The sequence below is a fragment of the Mobula birostris genome, chromosome 17 (genome assembly GCF_030028105.1).
Source record: "Mobula birostris isolate sMobBir1 chromosome 17, sMobBir1.hap1, whole genome shotgun sequence".
NCBI lineage: Eukaryota > Metazoa > Chordata > Chondrichthyes > Myliobatiformes > Myliobatidae > Mobula > Mobula birostris.
Genome location: NC_092386.1, coordinates 11,392,654 through 11,407,577, shown reverse-complemented (window position 1 = coordinate 11,407,577; position 14,924 = coordinate 11,392,654). Strand labels below are relative to the sequence as shown.

The 14,924-nt window shown below is 40.4% G+C and overlaps 1 protein-coding gene across 2 annotated transcripts in view; it reads right to left on the bottom strand.

Annotated features, from left to right (window-relative positions):
- LOC140211501 (EGF-like repeat and discoidin I-like domain-containing protein 3) overlaps positions 1 to 14,924 on the bottom strand; it is a 298,350-nt gene that overhangs the window by 24,300 nt on the left and 259,126 nt on the right. The window lies entirely within an intron of this gene.

Here is a 14,924-nt window from a genome sequence, read left to right as displayed (position 1 = left end):
ATCTTCAGACACAACTGTTTCTAGTGTTCACAGAGAACGGTGTGAAAGCCAAAAAGAAATCCAGTGAGTGGCTGTACACCTTGTTAATGAATGAGGTCAGAGGAGAATGGCCAGAGTGGCTCAAGCTGACAGAAAGGAGAGAGAAACTCAAATAACCATGTGTTACAACAGTGATGCGCAGAAGAGCATCTCTGAACACACAACACGTCGAACCTTGAAATGGATGGGCTACAGCAGCAGAAGACCACAGTGGGTTCCACACCTGTACCCAATAAAGTGGCCACTCTGTTGGGTCACAAGATCATTCACCTACTTTCAAACAAAACACCTTGTCAGTCATGTTACAAATATTTTTATTGCACTGTAAATCACAAAATGAAGAGAGGTGAAAGATTAGGATTCTCATTTTCTTCTTTAGAACTGATAAAAAAGAAAGGTATGCCACATCCGGAGTTTCTCCGGTTAACAGATGATTTCCCTCCATGCCTCTCCGATGTAGTGGGGCACGTTATAGCAGTGGTTTGCCATTGCCTTCTGTTGGGTGAGTTTCCAAAGAGATCACCAGCTCGTAACTCAGCATGGATAGAAAGTGTGCAGGGGAGCCGGCTGGATTCGAACTCGAGACCTTTTGTCCAGAAGTCCGGCACTGATGCCACTACACCACCAGCCGGGTCTTAGAAATGATAATGTTTATTTTGGTGTAGTTACTACCACAAGGAAAAGGAATTGTGTACATCAGTAAACATTAGCATACTCCTGTTGTAACTTTTACTAATTTAATAATAATTCCAAAGAGTTAATCTAATATTCCTTAATAGAATGGAGGATATAAAATATTACAGCTTAGTTCAGGCTCTTCAGCCGAAGATACTGTGTCAACCCTTGATCGTACTCCAAGATCAATCCAACCCTTCCTTTCCACAGAGCCTTCCATTTTTGTTTCATCCAAAGTTCAAGGTAAATTTATCATCAAAGTACATATATGTCACCATATACAACCTTGAGATTTGTTTTCTTGTAGGCATTCACAGTATGTCCAAGAAACATAATACAATTAATGAAAAACTTCACCAAACAGAACAGACGAACAACCAATGAGCAAAAGACAACAAAATGTGCAAATACAAAAAGAAAAAAAGCAATAATAAATACAGTAAATAACCAACAAAAATCAAGAACATCAGATGAAGAGTTCTTGAAAGGGATTCCATGGTATGTGGGAACACTTCCACGTGTCTATCCAAGAATCCCTTAAATGGGGAGGGGAGGGGAGGAGAAGATCGCGACGCGACGCAGCACACGTGGCTGCTCCAAATGATATCGTATTTGTTAAATAGGGGTTGTGCACGATCCTGATTTGATGGAGATAGACGTGAAGAAGCACGGAGGAACATCTGGAGAAACTTCTGAAATGCCCACTTCGCTGCCGCAGCTACTGTGCGATCGAGAATCTCCGGAGGGGAAGGCCCCAAATCCTCGGCTTTGCCTATTGCCTGTTGCCAGGGCCGGGGTCGAAGCGCTCGGCAGAGATGGTGCTCGGTGCTCGGTGCTCGGTGTCAGAGGGCTGGTCGGAGGCTCGAAGTTTTCGGACGGACTCAGAGTCGGACTGTGGTCGGGTGCTTCCAGGATGCTGCCTCAGCAAGTTTGTGGCGCTGGAGGTTCATGGCAGGGAGAGTTTCTCCCTTCAACCATCTGCATGAGATGATGGGACTTTCGAGAGACTTTGAGACTTTTTTTTACGTGCCCATAGTCTGTTCTTCATCAAATTACGGTATTGCTTTGCACTGTTGTAACTATATGTTATAATTATGTGGTTTTTGTCAGTTTTTTTAGTCTTGGTTTGTCTTGTGTTTCTGTGATATCATTCTGGAGGAACAGATTTTATCATTTCTTAATGCGTGCATTACTAAATAACAATAAAAGAGGACTGAGTGTCCTCATAATCTAAAAAAAATGTCTCTGATGTATCTTCTTCTACCACCACCTCTGTCAATGTGTTGTGCTCTGTGTAAAAAATAGTACCTCTGACATCCCCTATACTTTCCTCTGATCACCATAAATTTATGCTCCCCTCGTGTTAACCATTTCCACCCTGGGAAAATGACCTCTTGCTATCCACTTGATCTATGCCTCTTATCATATTGTTCACCTCTATCAAGTCACCTCTCATCCTTCTTTGTTCCAGAGTGAAAAGCCCTAGCTCACTCAACCTATCCTCATCAAACTTCCAGTAAAGCCCCCCCTCACCATTTCCCATTCCCAGTTCCCTCTCTCATCTTATCTCCTTACCTGCCCATCACCTCCCTCTGGTGCTCCCCCCGCCCCACCTTCTTCCATGGTCTTCTGTCCTCTCCAATCAGATTCTCCCTTTTTCAGCCCTTTGTCTCTTTCACCAATCAACTTCCCAACTGTTTACTTCACCCCTCCCCTCTCCCGGTTTCACCCATCATCTGCTACCTTGTATTGCTCCCTCCCCTCCCACCACCTTCTTGCTTTGACCTCTCATCTTTTTTCTCTAGTTTTGATGAAAGGTCTCGGCCTGAAACACCAAATGTTTCCTCTTTTCCATAGATGCTGCCTGGCCTGCTGAGTTCCTCCAGCTTTTTGTGTGCGTTGATCATAAGCCATGTTCTGTAATCTAGGCAGCATCCTGGTAAATCTCCTGTCTGACTAATATTCCAAACCAGTCATACACTTACAAATATCATATTCTGCTCATAAAGAAAGCATTCTGTGTAGCATAAGTATGTGAACATGATGTAGAAAATTCCAGGATAACTCTATGGAATTACTTCTTGGAGATGTTTTTCATTCTTTTCTTAAAAAAATGCTCTGCGACATTTATCCATTGTAAAAAAGATTCTATTGGCTAGAAATGCCACTGTACACAAAATCTTATACATGTGTGTGAAAATCATTTTATTAGGCCACTGCACTCTGTACTTTTATTGACTTCAATTTCTCAGAGATAGGTTGATGAAAAAACCATTTCCTCGGGATGAAATGCTCCATAATCTTGACCTTCACCATAAGAAGATATAATACTGTATCCGGAATTTTTAGGCATAAGTATTTGAACTTCTAGCTACAGACTACAATTATGGAAAAGTGCCAAGTATTAAGCAGCATACAGGATTATTTGTTGCTGATATAAAGTTCTACTACTCAATACCTCTGCACCTCCCACGCTTTCCTTACACCTATTTCATGACAAGCACATCAGAATCAGGACTAATATCGTTGGCATATGTTGTGAAATTTGTTGTTTTGCAGTGGTAGTACATTGTAATACATAAATAAAAACTGTAAATTACAATATATATATATTGTATCCGTTAGTCTTTTGAGACCATGGATTTGTGCCTTGGAAGGTTTCCAGGGCGCAGGCCTGGGCAAGGTTGTATGGAAGGCCGGCGGTTGCCCATGCTGCAAGTCTCCCCTCTCCACGTCACCAATGTTGTCCAAGGGAAGGGCATTAGGACCCATACAGCTTGGCACCAGTGTCGTCGCAGAGCGATGTGTGGTTAAGTGCCTTGCTCAAGAACACAGTAAGTACATATATAAATATATATATTTGTGAGGTAATGTAGATGAGTTCAATGTCCACTCAGAAACCGGATAGTGGAGGGGAAGAAGCTGTTCCTAGAATGTGGCTGTTCAGGCTCCCGTACCACCTCCTTGATGGTGGCAATGGGAAGAGGGCATGTCCTGGGTGATGGGAGCCCTTCATGATGGATGTCGCCTTGTTGAGGCATCACCTTTTGAAGCTGTCCTCCCCAATGCAGGGGAGGTCAGTGCCCATAATGGAGCTGCCTGAATTTGCAACTTTCTGCAGATTTTTCTGATCCTGTGCAGAGGCCCCTCCATAGCAGACGGTGAAGCAACTCGCTGGAACGTTCTCCGCAGTACATCCGTAGAAATTTGCAGGAGTCTTTGCTGACACACTGGAGATTAAAGGTGAAGGCTACAACCATCAGTTAGCATTCATTCACAAAAATACACGCGCTGAACTATACAGCAGATTGTGAAAGAATTCTGGATGACCGTAGCCTATCTACGATAGCCTTAAATTCCCCTTCTGTTCCAGTTCCCCATTGAACTCAATTTCTCAATCTCTTCTCGTTAACTATCTCCACCTTAAATCTATCCAATGATCTGGCCTCCAGCACACTTGGGATCAGAGATTTCCAGATATCCATTACGCTCTGAGTGAAGGAATTTCCATGCACAAGAGTTTTCAATGGCTGAGGAGATTTGGCATGTCACCAAAGACTGCAGCAATCTGTGCAGATGCATGTGGAGAGTATTCTGACAGGTTGTACACTGCCTGCTATGGGTGCCGTGATGCACAGGATTGAAAGAAGCTGCAGAGGGTTGTAGACTCCATCACGTGTACAATCCTCCCGGGCGGGGGGAGAAGATGGCGGCGTGACGGCGGTGCGCGCGGCCTCTTTGGTGGTGATGTCTGTCATCTGTCAAGTAGGGGACTGTGCACAATCCTGACTTGATGGAGATAGTCGTGAGAGCAGGGAGGAACATCTGGAAAATTTCTGAAATGCCCGCTTCGCTGCCGCTGCTGAAGGCCTCGAAATCCTTGGCTTTGCGTGTTTCAGTGGCTGGGGAGAGGTCGAAGGCGCTCAGCAGAGGATGGCACTCGGGAGGCTGTATTAGAAGGCTGGTCGGAAGCTCGGAGTTTTCAGACGGATGGACTCAGTGTCGGCTGTGGTCGGCTGCTTTCAAGGTATCAGCAGGTTGACGGTGCCTGGAGCTTTATGGCAGGGAGTTTCTCCCTTTTGCCGCCTGCTATCGGGGACTTGGGAATCGATCGACTCGGGACTTTGAGACTTTTTTTTACTGTACCTATGATCTGTTCTTCATCAAATTATGGTATTGTTTTGCACTGCTGTAACTATATGTTATAATTATGTGGTTCTGTCAGTGTTAGTCTTTGGTCTGTCCTGTTTTCTGTGATATCACTCCGGAGAAACATTGTATCATTTCTTAATGCATGTATGCATTTCTAAATGACAATAAAAGAGGACTGAGTGTTCTCATAATCTAATCTAATCTAATCCTCCCCACCATTGATAACTTCTCAAATGGTGGTGCCTCGAGAACGTGGCATCCATCATTAAGGTCCCCAGCCGTCCAGGACATGTCCTCTTCTTATTACTACCAGCAGGGAGGAGGTTCAGGAGTCTGAAGACCAATACTCACTGTTGTGGAAATAGCTCCTTCCCTTCCACCATCAGATTTCTGAATAGTCTGTGAAACCATGAACACTACCTTGCTATTCCCCTCTTGCACTGCTTATTTAATTTTTTAAGATTAACTTATTTTAAAATCTTACACTCAGTGGCCAGGTTATTAGGTACACTGTACACCAGCTCATTAATCCAAATTTCTAACCAGCCGAACACGTGGCAGCAACTCAATGCATAAAAGCATGCGGACATGGTCAAGAGGTTCAGCTGTTGTTCAGACCAAATATCAGAATGGGGAAGAAATGCCATCTAAGTGGTTTTGACCATGCAATGATTGTTGGTGCCAGACAGGGTGATCTGAGTATCTCAGAAGCTGCTGATATCCTGGGATTTTCGTACACAACAGTCTCTAGAGCTTACAGAGAACAGGGCAATAAAAAAAAAACCCAGTAAACGGCAGTTCTGTGGGTGAATATGTTTTGTTAATGAGAGAGGTCAGAGGAGAATGTCCAGACTGGTTCAATCTGCCAGGAAGGTGACAGTAACTAAAACAACCATACATTACAACTGCTGCGTGCAGAAGAACATCTCTGAATGGACATGTCGAACCTTTAAACGGGAGAGCTACAGCAGCAGAAGACCACAAACAGACACTCAGTGGCCACTTTGTTAGGTACAGGAGGTACCTAATAAAGTGGTCACTGAGTGAAAATCTTGAAGTTTAGAGCTGTCACAAAAAGATGCACTTTCTGACATATGTTAGTGATAATAAACTAGATTCGGCTGATTGGCTGCATTATGGCCTGGTATGGGAATACCAACGACTTTGAGTGGAAAATCCTTCAGAGGATAGTGGATTCAACCCAGTACATCAGAGGTAAAGCCCTCCCAGCCATTGAGCACACCTACATGAAACACTGTCATAGAAAAGCAGCATCCATCATCAAAGATCCTCACCACCCAGGCCATGCTCTTTTCTCGCCGCTGCCATCAGGAAGAAGATACAAGAGTCTCAGGACTGGCACCACCAGGTTCAGGAACAGTTACTACCCCACAACCTTCAGATTCTTGAACAAAACAGGCTAGCTACACTCATTTAAGGAATCAGTTATATTGTTATTTCATGTTTGTTATTTATTGCTATTTATCTATATCTGCCTTTGCAAAGTTTGTTACAGTTAACAATTCCTGGTGTTCACAGTTTACAGTTGCTGTTCTATAGATTTGCTAAGTATGCCCGCAGAAAAAGGATCTCAGGGTTGTATGTGGTGACATGTATATACTCTGATAATAAACTTTACTTTGAACTTTGACTTTGATTCCACCAACCATCCAATTCAGTGCCTTTTTCCATCCTCTTCCCGTTAAAAATGCAAACTACTATTTAACTGAGTAACAAATTATGTATTTAAATAAAATATAGAATAAAGTAGAAAACTACCAATACTACTACAGTACTATAAAACTATATTAGTTCCTAACAGTTATCGACGGAAGAATTCATCCAGTGTACGCTGACATGTTTTTTTAATCGACTGTAAATGAACAAAATCTGCGCAAACACCTAGTACAGATAATAGAAAATTTCACTGCCTTCCTGCCCAAAGTAGCGTCAAAAATCACTCCTTTTTAATTCGGCATCTGTCGGTCCAACTGAATAACACAAGTACACGCAACTTGCGCTAGTTAAAAACTGTTCTCTCTAAGCATGGTGTAATATCTGATGGTCATACTAATGAACGCGACTGATGCTGGTTAGAAACTGTTTGACAACAGTCTCCTATCTCAATTAATCAACAGAGCGTCCCAAATAAACCAAGGAAATCCTGGCTATTTTTTCGATTAGTTGTTGTCCTTTAAGAGTTGTCCCAAATATGCAGCTGCCCCGTTTAACAGATGGGCCAACTAATGGAATTCAGAAGAATGAGGGAGGATCTCATTGAAACTTAACAAATGTTGAAAGGCCTTGACAGAGTTGATGTGGAGAGGATGTTTCCTATGGTGGGGGAGCCTAAGACCAGAGGATGCAGCCTGAGAATAGAGGGATGTCCATTTAGAATGGAAATGAAGAAAAATTTTTTTAGCCACAGAGTGGTGAATCTGTAGAATTCATTGCCACAGGCAGCTGTGGAGCCCAAGCCTTTATGTATATTTAAGGCAGAGGTTGATAGATTCTTGATTGGTCAGGGCATGAAGCGATATGGGAAGAAGGCAGGAGACTGGGGCTAAGAGGGAAATGGATCAGCCATGATGAAATAGCAGAGAAGATTCGATGGGCCAAATGGCCTAATTCTTCTCCTATCTCTCATGGTATTATGGAACCAAGTGTACTGTACAACGAATGGACTTGTGCCCAGAGAAGAAGTAAATACACAACATAAAACACGATGCAAGCGCCATTAAGATGTAGCCAAACCATTTAAAGATTTTGATGGCCTGGTTGCCATGTCAATTAGTCTAAGTAGAAACTTGAAACATATGACCTTTAATTAAGATGATGAGGTAGTAAATTGTTTTTGGAACGAAATATGTTAAACCTTCCTTGACAAACAGTTTCCATGTGTGAGATTACAGCGGATGTGATAAACGTGAAATGTGATTTTGTTATGTGATGCCAAGATAAGACAGTTATCATGACCTATTTAAGATACGTTTCAAAATAAATCTTACTAGATGAAATGTGTGTTACTTGTGTATAAAAATTAGGAAAAATAAGTTTGTAGTTATTATACTTCCTATGATAACTTTTAAAAACTTGATAAACCAAATTGTTATGGCTAATGATTAGTGGATTAACTCTTCAGCTTGGATGGAATGATAATTGAGGAGTTAAACCATTTAAAGCATGAATTAACCCGATCAAAGAGGTGTAGCATGGTGTCCATGCTTGGCTGGGGGCTGGCCTATTGCATCAGTGCTGCCCTCCAGTGTTCGATCAGTGGAATAACAGGCTGACTTGGCAGGAACTGCACCATCAATTTGCGAGATATGTTGCTCAAGGTCTTGGAATTTATATATATGTTTTGTTGCGTGATTATGTATTTTTTGAATGTGCTGTGTATGTTTTGTACCTTGGCCCCAGAGGAATGCTGCTTTGTTTGGCTGTATCCATGTTGAATGATAATTAAACTTGATTTTATTTGAAACCATTTGCCTAAAGGTTCCTACTTAACTTCCTGCCCAAACACCTTGTCTCCTTGGTTGTGTTTAGGACTCAGCAAAGCTACAATTCTAGAGGAACACACACAGCATGCTGGAGGAACTCAGCTGTCAGGCAGCATCTATGGAGAGAAATAAAACGTCCTTGTTTCATGCCCAGGCTCTTCATCAGAACTGGAAAGGAAGGGGGAAGAAGCAAGAATAAGGAAGTGCGGGAGAAGGAAGTAGTTGAAAGTAGAAGGTGATTGCTGAAGCTAGGTGAGAGGGAAAGTAGGTAGGCAGGTAAAGCTGTAGTTTTGTGCGGTTTGTGAGGCACGGTAAAGTCTTGCAAGTGTTGAATGAAAGGGCCTTAAAAGGAATAACTACATCCCTCACCAAAATCTACAAACACTGTTGTACCATCTATTTTAGTTGATTGAGAAGAATACAGATGTTCCTGGCCTTGTTAAATTTTACACATCTAATATAAAGTTCTACAACTACACTCGTCCACATGGTACTCCTCGAATTCCCTCTCAAGCACCGTAATCACAGCTTGAAGAATCACACAGTTTCTAACCACATTAACAAAAAATATTTGAGTCTCTCTCAACAGAAAATTGGCAGGTCAACTTTTTAAAACTTTGCTCCTGAACTGTGGAATTCAATTCCTAAAGCAGACTCAGCTGGCACTTTTAAACACCAGCTCAAAACTTATTTATCTAACTTTACTTTTTAACTAACATCTTTTTGTATTTTATTTTTATGTTTGCACTTTATCCCATTGCAAAGCACTTTGAACTACATCATTGTATCAAAAGTACTTTATAAATAAAATATTATTATTATAATACCTTTTATCCTTTCTCAGCTCAAGCTGTTAAAACTGTAGGTAAGGCAAAAACAAGTACACTTATTTCTTAATTGCTAAGAACTTCAGACAATTCTAGTGGTGTTTAGTATCATGGAATTCTGAAGATTTACATAGATATTGCTGTGTAGGCCTAATTGTTTAAAGCTATTGTGTAGTGCCTTTGGAATGACACCAGTTGTAGATATTACTATTGGGACGATCTATACCTTGTTCATCTTCCATAGTCTTTCAATTTCCTCTTTTAATTCTGCATACTTTTGATGTTTTTCACATTGATTTCTGTATGCTATGCATGTTTAGAAAGCGTGTATCTATCAAGTTAGTTGTTCTTGCTTGTTTATCCTGTAATATTATATCCAGATGGTTATTATGGATTGACCTATCTGTAATAGTAGTTCAGTCGTAATACAGTATAATTTGTGTGAATCTGACTATAAAACTGGATCAGGCTGATATTTATAGTAGGATATCGTGATTTTTATGAGTATGTATCTTAAAGCAAGGTTTTGGTGAATGACGTTTGCCACTTGATTGTGCCTGCATAAGTAATCAGATTGAGTTCTAGAGCTTAGAAAAATAGAGGGCTATGGGTAACCCTAGGTAGTTTCTAAGGTAAGGACATGTTCGGCACAGCTTTGTGGGCCAAAGGGCCTGTATTGTGCTGTAGGTTTTCTATGCTTCTATTTTTCTATGAGTTAAAATGAAGCTGAATCATGTAATGTGTTGGATTGTTTCTGGTTTCTCTTAGCATTTTCTGTTTTATCGTGTTGAATTTATTGGTCTTTTATTATGCATTTTTGATCATTTTTGCGTTAACTACTTGGTCCTGTATTGCCACAAGGACCCCCTCTATTTCTGGGAGGAGGTCTTCAACTCTGAGCCAAGCGTTCAACACTTCCTTGTCGATGGATCATGGGGAAGTCTTCCATGGAGGGCCATGCTCTTCCATTGGTTAACCTGTTTTTATTGTGATAATTTCTTCATTTTTCTGGGTTGTGCTTTCATTTACGAGGGGTGATTAATAAAGTTCATGGCCTAAGGTAGAAGGAGTCAATTTTAGAAAACCTAGCACATTTATTTTTCAACATAGTCCCCTCCTACAAGTACACACTTAGTCTAGCAGTCGTGGAGCATACGGATCCCTTCCTTGTAGAAGTCGGCATCTTGGACTTCCAGGAAGTGGTCCACAGTAGGGGTGATTGATAAGTTCGTGGTCTAAGGTAGAAGGAGATGAGTTATACAGCTTTCGTTAGATGCACGTGCAGTTCAACTCTTTGAGTGATTATGCAGAAAGTTTGAAGTTAATAACTTATCTCCTTCTACCTTAGGCCACAAACTTATCAATCACCCCTGCTATGGACCACTTTCTGGAGGTCGAAGATGCTGATTTCTACAAGGAAGGGATCCGTATGCTCCACGACCGCTGGACTAAGTGTGTACTTGTAGGAGGGGCCTATGTTGAAAAATAAATGTGCTATGTTTTCTAAAATTGACTCCTTCTACCTTAGGCCAAGAAATTATCAATCACCCTTCATATGTTTCATATTCATCCATTGTATCCTGCTGCCTTGTTTTATATCCTGCCAGCTCTATTGCACCTTTCTTTATGTTTAATTTTCAGCACTTATCTAGTCCAAAGTTCATGTTTATGTCTTTAGAATGTTGTTCTAGTATTTGAATTAATTGCTTTAGCTCTACTGATGAAGAAGGGTAGAATTTTAAATCATCCATGCATAGAAGGCATGCCCAAGGTATAATTCATTTAGTAGTCTCTGATTTGATACCTTATTTTCATCCGATTCAGTAAATTAGAGAGTGGGTTTAAAGCTAGACAAAGCCACCAGGTGTAGGAATTTCACAAGTATTGGGTGTATCGATGCAGTTATAAAGAAGGCAAGACAGTGACTATACTTCATTAGGAGTTTGAGGAGATTGGGAAGGCAACAAATACACTCAAAAACTTCTATAGATGTACCACGGAGAGCATTCTGACAGGCTGCATCACTGTCTGGTATGGGGGTGGGAACTACTGCACAGGACCAAAAGAAGCTGCAGAGGGTTGTAAATTTAGTCAGCTCCATCTTGGGTACTAGCCTACAAAGTATCCAGGACATCTTTAGGGAGCAGCGCCTCAGAGAGGCAGTGTCCATTATTAAGGACCTCCAGCACCCAGGGCATGCCCTTTTCTCGCTGTTACCATCAGGTAGGAGGTACAGAAGCCTGAAGGCACACACTCAGTGATTCAGGAACAGCTTCTTCCCCTCTGCCATCCGATTCCTAAATGGATATTGAGCCCTCGGACACTACCTCACTTTTTTAATATATATTATTTCTGCTTTTTTTGCACTATTTTTAATCTATTCGATATATGTATATGGTATTTATTTATTTATTTATTGTTATTTTATTTATTTCCTTCTATATTAGGTATTGCACTGCTGCTAAGTTAACAAATTTCATGACACATGCCGGTGATAATAAACCTGATTCTGATTCCATAGTTTATATACGAAAAAACTATATTAACTATGAGGGTGGGGGGAACAGATTCAGATGCTTTTTGGTGGTCAGTGTAACAACATGAGAGATTTCTGCTTTGCTGCTGGGCTTAATTTAGAATTACAGAATATATTATCAGTTGTTCTTTACATCCTTTCATCCCTTATGGCGTTCTTTCTGCTCTTCTGTAAGTATATTGTGGTTATCTAAGTGAGTGGTGATTAATTGCAAGCTACATGTTGTTACAATATTAAATATAGTTTGTAAACAAGTAATAGGGTGATATTTTGATGGGTCATTTGTGGTTCCTCCTTTGGGTAAGAGATATGTTTTACCTTCTGTCAAAAATTTGGGCACTTTTCCAGGATTTTTAAGAAAATTGTTGATATGCATTAAAAGGTACCGATGAAGGCAAGTACTTTTTTGAAACCAATAATTATGAATATTTTCACTGACTGTACTTGTCCAGTTGTGAGTATTTTTTATAACTGTGTTTAGCATGTCCTCTAATTTGAGGTGTTTGGATGTCTTCATTTGTGTGAGTGCATTCTTTCTTTTCCCTAATCTAGCTTGCCTCTTGATTGTACATCATCTTACTTGACCAGATATTAGACTAAAGTTCATTATTATTATTACTATAAATATTGCTTAAAACAAATAATATAAAATCTGCCTTCCCTCTTTCCATGTGCAAAGTACAGAAGAAGGACGGTGTATAACAAGGGATTTCTTACAAATGATTATAGTAGGTAAAGGGAGGGAGTGTTCTTGGATATTTAATGAGACTGTAGGTGACTTTCCTGGCTCATTGTTTCATCTCCAATGACAGATGGACACCATTTCTTGGCGCCATGAAGAACAGGGCCCTAGGCCCTGGGCCTGGACTTTCTCAGTGTCTCTAGAAAGACATCATGAAGATGAAATGTATTATCAGTGACTAGCCTGGAGCCTGAGGCCTTCTCAGTGTTATTCACAAGGAACAGCAGGAATGCTGTCATACCTAGGTCAAATAAAATCTCCAAAACTTGTATTTCCTTTAGGAAGTGATCCACTGTACTTTTTTTGTATTTTCTCTTGGCTATGGAAATATATTCTTATTTACCTGAATAACACAGTGTTGTTGATAAAATAAAGAAGTGCTGCTAATTTTAGTCATATATCCTGCGTGATTTGTCCACTTACGGAACTGTTCATTTCCAAAGCACTCAATGTTATAACAATCTTAATATTTATGTGCAGTCAACCAAACTGAGGTTGGAGTACACCCTCAGTATATTAAAATGATTTAAAAAAGATTCGTTTCAGGTTAATTCAGGGTGGCAGCAGAAACAAATTAAAGCTTAAAATGTACACACAGGCACATAACCACAGTTAGTACCTGTGGAGGCGCAACATATTTACTGCCCCACAACATCAAATTTCCATTAATGTTAAAATAAATCTCTATTTATAACTGGCATGAATTTTACTGACTTTTAACATTTCCATTTACCTAATCTTTGAATGATGTTAAACACCATGGAAGAGTTCATTTCCAAAAAGAAAAATTGCATAATATATCCATGACTGGGATCTAAATAAGCCTTTACTTCACTTAAAAAGGAAAAAAAGTCTTCCTGAGTCAAGACTGCAAAACATATAATAAAGTGGGGTAGTGGGGAGGGGGCTAATTCTGCATATACTGAAGTGGTTGAAATGCCAACATATTTTGCAATAGAGGTTTGCTCAGAGGTTAAGAGGAATAACTAATCCTTGTTCTCCTGAGATAAAGATCATAATTACAAACTGTTCTTTGCTGTTAGCAATTATTTAGCTTTCACAATTGAGATGCAAGGAAAAGGTCAAGAAAAATTCCATGAAAGACAAAACTTTGTATTCAAAGGAATTACTGCTTTGCGAAGAATTTAACAAAATCATTAGTTTCAGCCTTTAGAACAAATGCTTTAAGTTTATTTCAGAAGGTCATCCTGAATGGAACTGAGAAATTCAAAAGACAAAGTTGAGCCAAAGAATGCCACATCAGGTCATTTTTAAATAAAGCATCACAGTATGAAAGGAAACATATAACAGCTTAAAAATGATTGTAAGAACTGTTGAGAGGATCATTGGGGTCTCTCTTCCAGCCATTAGAGATATTTATCAGGACTGTTGCGTATGCAGGGCCCTTAGCATTGTATTGATCGCTCCCATCCGTCCAACGATCTCTTTGACCCCTTACCATCAGGCAGGACATAACGTAGCATTTGGGCAAGAACTGTTATGATGGGAAGCAGCTTCTTCCTCCAGGCCATAAGACTACTGAACTCCCTGTCACCACCCAGGTCTCATCACGCGTGAAGTGCCAGTAGTGTTATACTGTTTACTTTTTAACCTGTATCGTATATGCACATTATTATTTTTTAATTTATTTGTGGTAATATTACTTGATGTGTTACATGTGTGAGTTTCATGTACTGTGTTGTGCACCTTAGTCCAGAGGAATGTTCTTTCATTTGACGGTATATGTGCGTACGGTTGAATGACAATAAACTAGAACTTGAAGTTGAAAATGAACTTGGGTGGCCATAGTCAAAAATCTGCATCTTTTCAGCATCTATAATGGTACAGTAATACAAGACCATAAGACATAGGAGCAGAATTAGGCCATTCAGCCCATCAAGTCAGGTCTGCCATTCCATCATGGCTGTTTTATTATCCCTCTCAACTACATTCTCCTGCCTTCTCCCCGTAACCTGTGTGGCCTTACTAATCAAGAATCTATCAATTTTCACTTTAAATATCCCCAATGACTGGGCTTCTATAGCCATCTGTGGCAATATAGTCCATGGATTCACCACTCTCTGGTTAAAGAAATTCCTCCTCATCTCTGTTCTAAAAGGGTGTCCTTGTATTCAGGCTGTGAACTCTGGTCCACTATTGGAAACATCCTACCCACACCCATTCTGTCTAGGCTTTTCAATAGTTGATATTTGGCCTCATCAACATCTTATTCAACTTCAACATATCACCCCAACCCCTGTACCCAATACCAAGACCTACAAAGGCCAAGTTTTCAAAAGCTCTCTTTACAACCCTGTACCTGTTGCAGCACTATCCAAGACTCCACTTTGCACCACTTTACACCACTCACTGTGTAAATCCTACCCTGGTTTGTCCCCCCCAAGGTGCAACACCTCACATTTATCTGCATTAAATTGCATCTCCAATAT